Consider the following 7,985-nt stretch of genomic DNA (forward strand, 5'->3'; position numbering starts at 1 on the left):
ATTTAGATGTTATATCTTTGCTTAGTAATCATAAGGCCATTTTGGTCATATATTAATTAAATGGCTATTTTATTTTAATATTATAATAAAATATTGTCAAAATACATTTAACAAGGATTTTATAAGTTCTAGACACATTTCAAAGTTAAAAAAAAACATGTAAATTGGATTTTTAATGAGAACTTATTTTCCAAGTGGGTTCGGACCCAATGGGTCAACCCAATTTAACAATTATAAATGTTTTCTTTTGTTTAAAAATATTCAATTTAAGTCTTGTTAGTGTTTCTAAACAAAATTAATTTTTATTTAATGTTGGGTTTCGAATGATTTCTTTTTTATTTTTTTGGTTTAATGAGATTTGGGTGGAAACTGGTCTTGATTCAGATCTAACTCTCTTGGGCGCAAGGCCTAATGGATAGTTGAATAGGGCGGGGCCCACTAGAGCACCCAACCCCCTATTCTCTCTTCTACTCCTCTTCACTCCAGCCAAAATCTCTCTCTCTCTCTCTCTCTCTCTCTCTCTCTCCTATTTCCCAAAACCATGAAGCCCTTCTTTTTCTCTTCTACCCCTTCTCCCTATTGCCTTGGAATTTGTGCCAGCCACTCCTTGGGATTCATGCCACTTGCTGCAGCATCATTCTTAGGGATTCATGACCCGCAATTGATGAGATCATCTTCTCCTTCTTCATTGCCTCAATCTCCTCCTTAATTTTTTTTGAGGTTTTCCTCATAACCGACTCTTTATTGTTTTGTCTTGAGATTTGCACACAACTCCAACCAGATACATTGGGATTTGTGCATGTTGCTATAACATCCCCTTGGGATTCATGCCATAGGTGAGTTCTTCATCCTCTTCTTCATCTCTTTTATTTTCTTCTTCATTTATTATTTGTTTTTAAGAAATCCTCATAGCTGATTTTCCCTAATTGAGGATTTCTTAGGTTCTGTGCACATTTTCAGCATTGGAAATCATGCCCAGATTTATGCCTCATCCATTATCTGTAGCACCATCACCATTATTGTCATCCTTTTCTTCCCTTATTTGCTTCTCTTTTTAATTGATTTTCCAAGAAAATTGATTTTCTCTTAGAAACCTTATATTGGGAAGCGTGTAGTAGCATAGGGTTGTCTGATAATGCATGCAGATCATGGGAGATGTCCATCATAGTCGACCAGCTCATCCCTTGCCGAATTGGAGTGTTATCAATTTTCTTAGAAAATTATTTAATCGATGTCCCCTACCCTTTACCAAGTTTGTGAAGGACAATTCTGACATCTACATCGAAGTGTGTGCAGACCAGTAGATCCTTTGTTAGCGTTCAGACACCCCAGCTGAACCTTTTGTTGTGCTTATATGTTTAGTTTCTTGGTGTTGCACGTGCATGCCAAGTGTTCGAGTATTAGCCCTTGTTGCGGTTTGTTGGTTATTGCAAAACTCGTAAGAATTTTGGGTTTTGCCACGTTTATTTATCAGATCTACGAGAGTTTTGGATTTTCTATAGGCACGTTGTTAATGCCCTACAACATTATAGATATCATCCAAGAGGATTAAAGTCTTACAACAGAGACGGGTTGTTGCGCACATGAAGGGAGCATTTTTACCTATTATGATCCCTAAAAGATCCATATTTTATTTCTTTTTTCAACTTGTAAAATATTAAACGTTATTAATCTGGATCATTACTTGTTTAAGGACTTGTAAATATTTTGGAATGAGATGAATTTGTAGATGTCCTTTTTTTATTCAAAAATTAAAAAGTAATTGCAAATCTCAGTTTTTATGTAACTCTTCAAATGTCTTAACCCTTAAATAGATTTTATTTTTCATATTTAATATATATAAATTCCTATAGAATAATAACCTCAATAAGGTTGTGTCTACGGATGGTTTTGTACTGTATCTGATACTGAGAGGCTAATATATGTTCGCGCTTGTGATCAAAAGGGTCATCCAATATTTAAAACTGTTAAATTGTGGCCCTAGATAAACTTGTAGACACATTATTTTTGGAAGTCATGCAAAACTTTATTCAAATAAAAAAAATTTAAATTTTCTTAAAATTTTGGGTTTTGGGAAAAGTTTAAAAAGGTTACATTTTTTAGGGATGTTATAATTGGTATCAGAGTGCGGGTATAAGTGACTTCAATTCGAGATGCGAGCAAGACCGCCTTCATGGGTAAGATATGTGTTATGTTAATGTTTTGTATATACACCCATGCTTAATGTTTTGATATTAAATGTAAAACATATATGTGATATGTGATATTGCATGATTGAACCTAGGAATATGCTAGAACTCATAATTTTTTTGTATTGTTACTTTTCCTGGTCAGATGGCATGAGTAGGGAGAGTAAATGATCTCTTTGACACCTTGGCCACTATGGTTGGAGTGGTATAGAGACAATCGATTGTGATGGATGCCATGGGGGCTAACTTGTAGAATATAACGGAGCACCAACAAAATGCAAAGGGAGATATTGAGTATAAAAAGTTCATGGATATAGACCTTCTTATATTCAAAGGCAAGGTTGATTCGATCCAGGCAGAGAACTGAGCCAAGGAGATGGAACGTATATTTATGGTGCTTTGTGTTCCTGACGATCGTAAGGTGCTTTATGTCACCTATTGATTAAGAGAACAAACTCTGCATTGGTGGGAGACTGTCCACTAGGCAAAGCTTGAGAGCCAGGCAGTTATTGGGCTTAGTTTACTGATGTATTCTTCAAGGCCTATTTCTCAAAATATGAGAAGTCTAAGAAGATGCCAGAGTTTTTTGAGCTCTAGCAGAGAGCCATGTCATTGCTCGATTATATCACCACATTCAGAGGACTTGAGCATTTTCGCATGAATGTGTGTGTCATCGACGAGGAAAGGGTAATGAAATTCACCAGGGTTTTTTATCATGTATACATTTTACCTGTGTATTAATCGTTATTTATGCATGATCCATGGTAAAATTGCTTTAAAACCCTATGTTTGTCGTTAGTTTCGAGAAATCGCATCGCATTGAACTTTATCATAAAATCGCATGTCCTGAAGCTTGTCCCTACATTTCTAACATTTGTCATTAATGTAGGATTTTAGTAAACTCAAGTAGGGCAGACCTTTATCATTTGAACTTTAGTTAGTTAGGATTACTATTTGGCAAACACGTTTTTCAAGAGGCCTTTCCTTAGAAATTTTGAAATATATTTGGACTGAAACTGAAAAATCGTGTTCAACCTAGGTTTTAGCCTTAAATACCATTATTAAGGGTGGAGGAGGCATTTTTCAAGTTTTGGGAATCACACCCCCTCCATCCAGCCCCTTCTTCTCCTTCTCCCTTGCCTTCTCTCTCTAAAATTGATGTTCCCTCTTCCCCCTCTTCTTCTTCTTCTCCTTTCCTCTTCTCTTTCCTCTCCCAATGTCGGCAAACCTCTACATCGGTGGGGCAACGTGTGCACCTTGATGGAATCTCCATCTTCTTCTTCTTTAGCCCTTCATCAGAAGCAAACTTCGGTTTGTATCACTTCTCTCCCCCTTCTTTTTTTTACATATTGCATTGCATAATAGATCGTTAGCTTAGTTTAGTTCTTTAAGTGATTTGCATTTAATCATTACTGCAGTGCATGTTTCTGATAGTATTTGAAAACAAAAACAAAACGAGAAAAATAAGAAAAGAAAAAAAAAACTTTGCCATTTTTGTAGATAGTCGTCTTTGTTTATAGATTTGTGACTAGCATTTTTCTGAATTAGGTACATCAGTAGTTTTAAAAATAGACTATAGATTTATTTTCGTAGGCATAGTGTGTTGTAGGTGTTTTTGTTTTTTGTCTTTTCGTGTTATTGCATAAACAACATTTTATTTGTAGATCGTTACCCTTAGCATTTTTGTTTTTTTTCCTTTATTAATTATCAGTTTAATGTTGAGTAGGGCTATATAATTTCATTGTCAGTTGTAGAGTCGTCAGATTAGATTTCCTTTACTTACAGTATTTTGGTAGGTTCAATTCTTGCTAGATAAAATAAATCGTTAGATTTTATTTTCTGCCGATATGCATTTTGCCCTGGCTATAGTGTTATTTGTTTTAGCAGTCTAGATTAATTTCAGTAGGTTTTGTTACCAAACACATAGCAAGTTTCTCTATTTTGTATGTCAGACGTTTTATTCATCATATTACAGATTAGTCGTGTATTTCCAAAATTATTGTTTCCAGTTAATGAAACTAGGTTAGCCGCTTGTGGTTATTCTCATCAATAGCATTAGTGTTGCTCTCAATTAGTGAATGCTTGTTGATTTATTTACATTTTTCGTTCATACCATTTTTAATATTCTGTCAGTGATCAGATTAGTGTAGTGTTAATAGGTTAAGTCCATTGTGTTCAATTAAATTAGTTTAGAATTAATCAGTTTAGTCGATCCCTATTTGAGTTTTTGCGTAGTTAGATAAATTCGATATTGCTAGTTTAGCTATTAGTGTTCATGTATAAATCGTATATCCTGCATTTCATGAGTAGTTTGGTTCAATTAATGAGTGATTAATGTTTGGAAGTAGTTGGGTACATTAGTTTTCGGTTTCTTGAGTTACGTAATTCTTTGATTGTTAGTTGTGTAGGTTGTTATTTTGCATTCTAGTGTAGGTTGTTACAAGTTAGTTTATAGTCAGTTTGTGTTATTAGTTTAGTGTAGTTATTTTACTTAATTCATATTTTCTTGACTTTTTGTTATATTGACTCTTGATTTTCGTGTAGATTTCTTATTGTTGCTTTGTATTTTGTTTTTATGTTTTGCAGGAAACCAGTTGATGTGCGAAGAGACCCTTTTTTGTGCTCTTGAAGAGCCCCTCTGAGCTCTCTGAAAGGTACTCTCATACTCTCTGAAGCACCCGTCAAGGGAGCCTTCAGAAGAAGAACATAAATAAGATTCAAACAAGGGACAGAGGGACCACAGCAAGGCTCCAACATTGAAGATTTTTCTCTTTCTCTTTTTAGATTAGGCTTTTATTTTATTCAATTCATTGGATTTGTAATAAGGCTTGTCTATTCTTTTATTCATTTAAGCCCTCTGTGTAGGGCAATACTCCCTTAGTTATTTATTTATTTAATTAATTTTTTTCTTTATTTTATCAATAAAGAGTAGCATAGTTGTGTGTTGAATACGAATATTTCTCGTTCCCTGAGATCGACTCGGACTCCACCACTCGTGCGAGCCGGTTTTTATATTTTTGGTATCTGGATTTCACTGGATTTTTATTAAAATATCATTTTAAAAGGGGTTTTCATAAAACTCACACCAGTTTTAAAGCCTACACTTCGAACCAAGGTTCTGATTCGAGGACCAGAGATGCTTGTGAAGGCCATAGATGTGGTCACAGTTCTGAAAGAAGATTGAGCTTCTAATGTGAAGGCTCAAGGGAAGTCTTTTGAGCAGCAGTCTGGAGAGGGCCAGTAAAGAGAAAATTTCATGGTAAGCAGAAATTTACCCCACTTGCCAAGAAGTCATTTTTTTGTGTAGAAGGCAAGCAGTAGCCTAAACATCAGTCCAAGTGTCAGACAACTAAGGAGGAGCATTGTATGAGGTATACTCATGTCCATGGTGGCAAGCCTTGCCCTATCGCATCTGCCACATGTCATTACTATGTAAAAGGTAGGCATTTTGTTCAAGCTTGCTTTAAAAGGTAAAATGATGAGAGGAGAGTTGTCGAGCAGAAAGCAAATGGTAAGCAGCCTCAGCAATAAAGCAAGCAGCAGAAGAAGGCACCTGGTTGTGTTTACGCATCTTCTGGGAGTGACTCGCAGGACAGTGATCTGGTCTAAGGTACTATTCTGGTAGCGAGTCGAGCTGCTTTGCTATTGTTTGATAGTGGTGCTACTCACTTTTTTATCTTTGCTTGATTTGCTTGTAAGTTAAATCCTTCAAGCATGTGCTAAATGTTAGCAATCCTATAGGCGATAGTTGCATTTGTTTTTCGTATTTGCCAAATGTATATGTTGAGTTGGATGGGTAGAATTTACTTGCTAATCTTGTATTACTCGAGATGACTGAATTCAATGTCATCCTTAGCATGGATTGGTTGTATAAGCATTACACCATTATCCGATGTTGAGAGAGAAAACTAGTCTTATCACGGCCCAATTGTCCTGAAATCCTCTATTATGTATCTAGACCTTCCTTGGGGCACCATGTTGTTTTATCTCTTAAGGCTCAGAAGTATGTGAGCAGAGGAGATATTGCATTTTTTGTGAGTCTAACTTCAGAGGGACTTGAAGTTTCAACTTTAGAGGAGCTAATGGTAGTGCAAGACTATCGAGATGTATTTTTGGATGAGTTACTTGGACTTCTGCTACTTCGAGCAGTAGAGTTTGACAATGAGATTTTATCAGGGACTGCTCTAGTCTCTAAAGTTTTATATTATATGGCACCAGCTTGAGTTGAAGGAGCTAAAAAAGTAACTTTAAAAGCTTATGGAGCATGAATTTATTCGATCCATCATATCGCCATGGGAAGTACTCATTTTTTTCATAAAGAAGAAAAGTAGATCGATAAGGTTATGCATTGACTTTTGCATGCTTAACCAAGTCACTGTTAGGAATAAGTACCCATTACCTTGTATTGAAGATCTATTCATTGAGTTACAGATGGCTAAGGTAAAGCTTCACTTTAGACCTTTGTGCTTATATCTTTTATAAGACATGCATTATTTTATTACTTTTTTTGTGATATTGATTTTATTGATAATATTTTAAGATTTTTTCAAAGATGGAACTGAGATATGGGTACCATCAGTTGCAAATTGAGGCAAAGGATGTATCCAATATTGCTTTTCGGATACGTTATGGACACTATGAGTTAATGGCAATGTCATTTGGACTCACGAATGACCAAGCTATATTCATGGATATGATGAATTGTATTTTTCAGTCATTCTTAGACTTGTTTATGATCACCTTTACATGACCCCCTCTCTCTCAACCTTCCTATTCATACCCTTCTCACCCTCTCATGTTTTCCTAAGCTCTCTCTTCCTCGCCCACCACACACAAGTCTCCCTCACCCTCTCTCTATCTTTCACAAGATCTCCACCTCTCTTTCTCACTTCCTCTATCTTGTGCACCCATCACCCCCTTCTTCTCTTTCACTTAACCTTCTTGGAGTTGTGGATTGGAACATCGGCTATGATATCATAAAAGACTCAACATTGAACATACTAAGAGAGCATTTGTTATCATTTAGGAAAAGCCCAGAAAGAGAAAGAAAGAACTCAAGAATAAGCGCATTTGCTGCATGTTTGCTCGCCCAAAAATAATCATATCATCAGCATAAATAAGAATATGGTATGAGAAATTTGGAACATCTAAAGGATCTATCAGGTGCTTCTCTGCAGCACGGAGAGAGAGAGAAAGAGAGAGAGAGAACCTGAAGTCGTGTTGTTGCTATTGTGCTTCACAGTGGTGCTCTAATGAGAGAGGGCCGATGATGGTGGTGTCGACGATGGAGGTGGTTGGTGCTAGCAATGATGGTGGACTTCGCTGAGAGAGAGAGAGAGAGAGAAAGAGAGAGAGCTTGACTGAGATAGAGATTGGGGGGGTGCGATATTGGTGGCCGGAGAGAGGGTCGATGTTGGATGATGGTGGTGGATAGAGGGAAAGTTTCGGCTAAGGGTTTGAGTGGGTGTTGAGAGGGAGAGAGAAAGAAGTAAAGCACAATCCTGTGAAAGGTACTCGACCCCTAAAGTCAGGTACCATTTTGATAAAATGAGGGTTGTTCAATCTGCATTGATCGGATAGCCTTGAGTAGTCTAATATTTTAGAGAGTTCCCTGGTTTACATACTCCAGGGATCCAATATATATATATATATATATATATATGTGTGGGGGGGGGGGGGAGACACTACAAGAAAAACCCTTATTAGCGACGGATCTTTGCGACGGTTTTTTTTCATCGCAAATTAGCGACGAACTTAGCGAGAGAACATTATCTGTTGCCAAGCTTTGAAATATTT

Source organism: Nuphar pumila, chromosome 12, assembly GCF_984573655.1.
Source record: "Nuphar pumila chromosome 12, dmNupPumi1.hap1.1, whole genome shotgun sequence".
In the NCBI taxonomy this organism is placed as follows: Eukaryota; Viridiplantae; Streptophyta; class Magnoliopsida; order Nymphaeales; family Nymphaeaceae; genus Nuphar; species Nuphar pumila.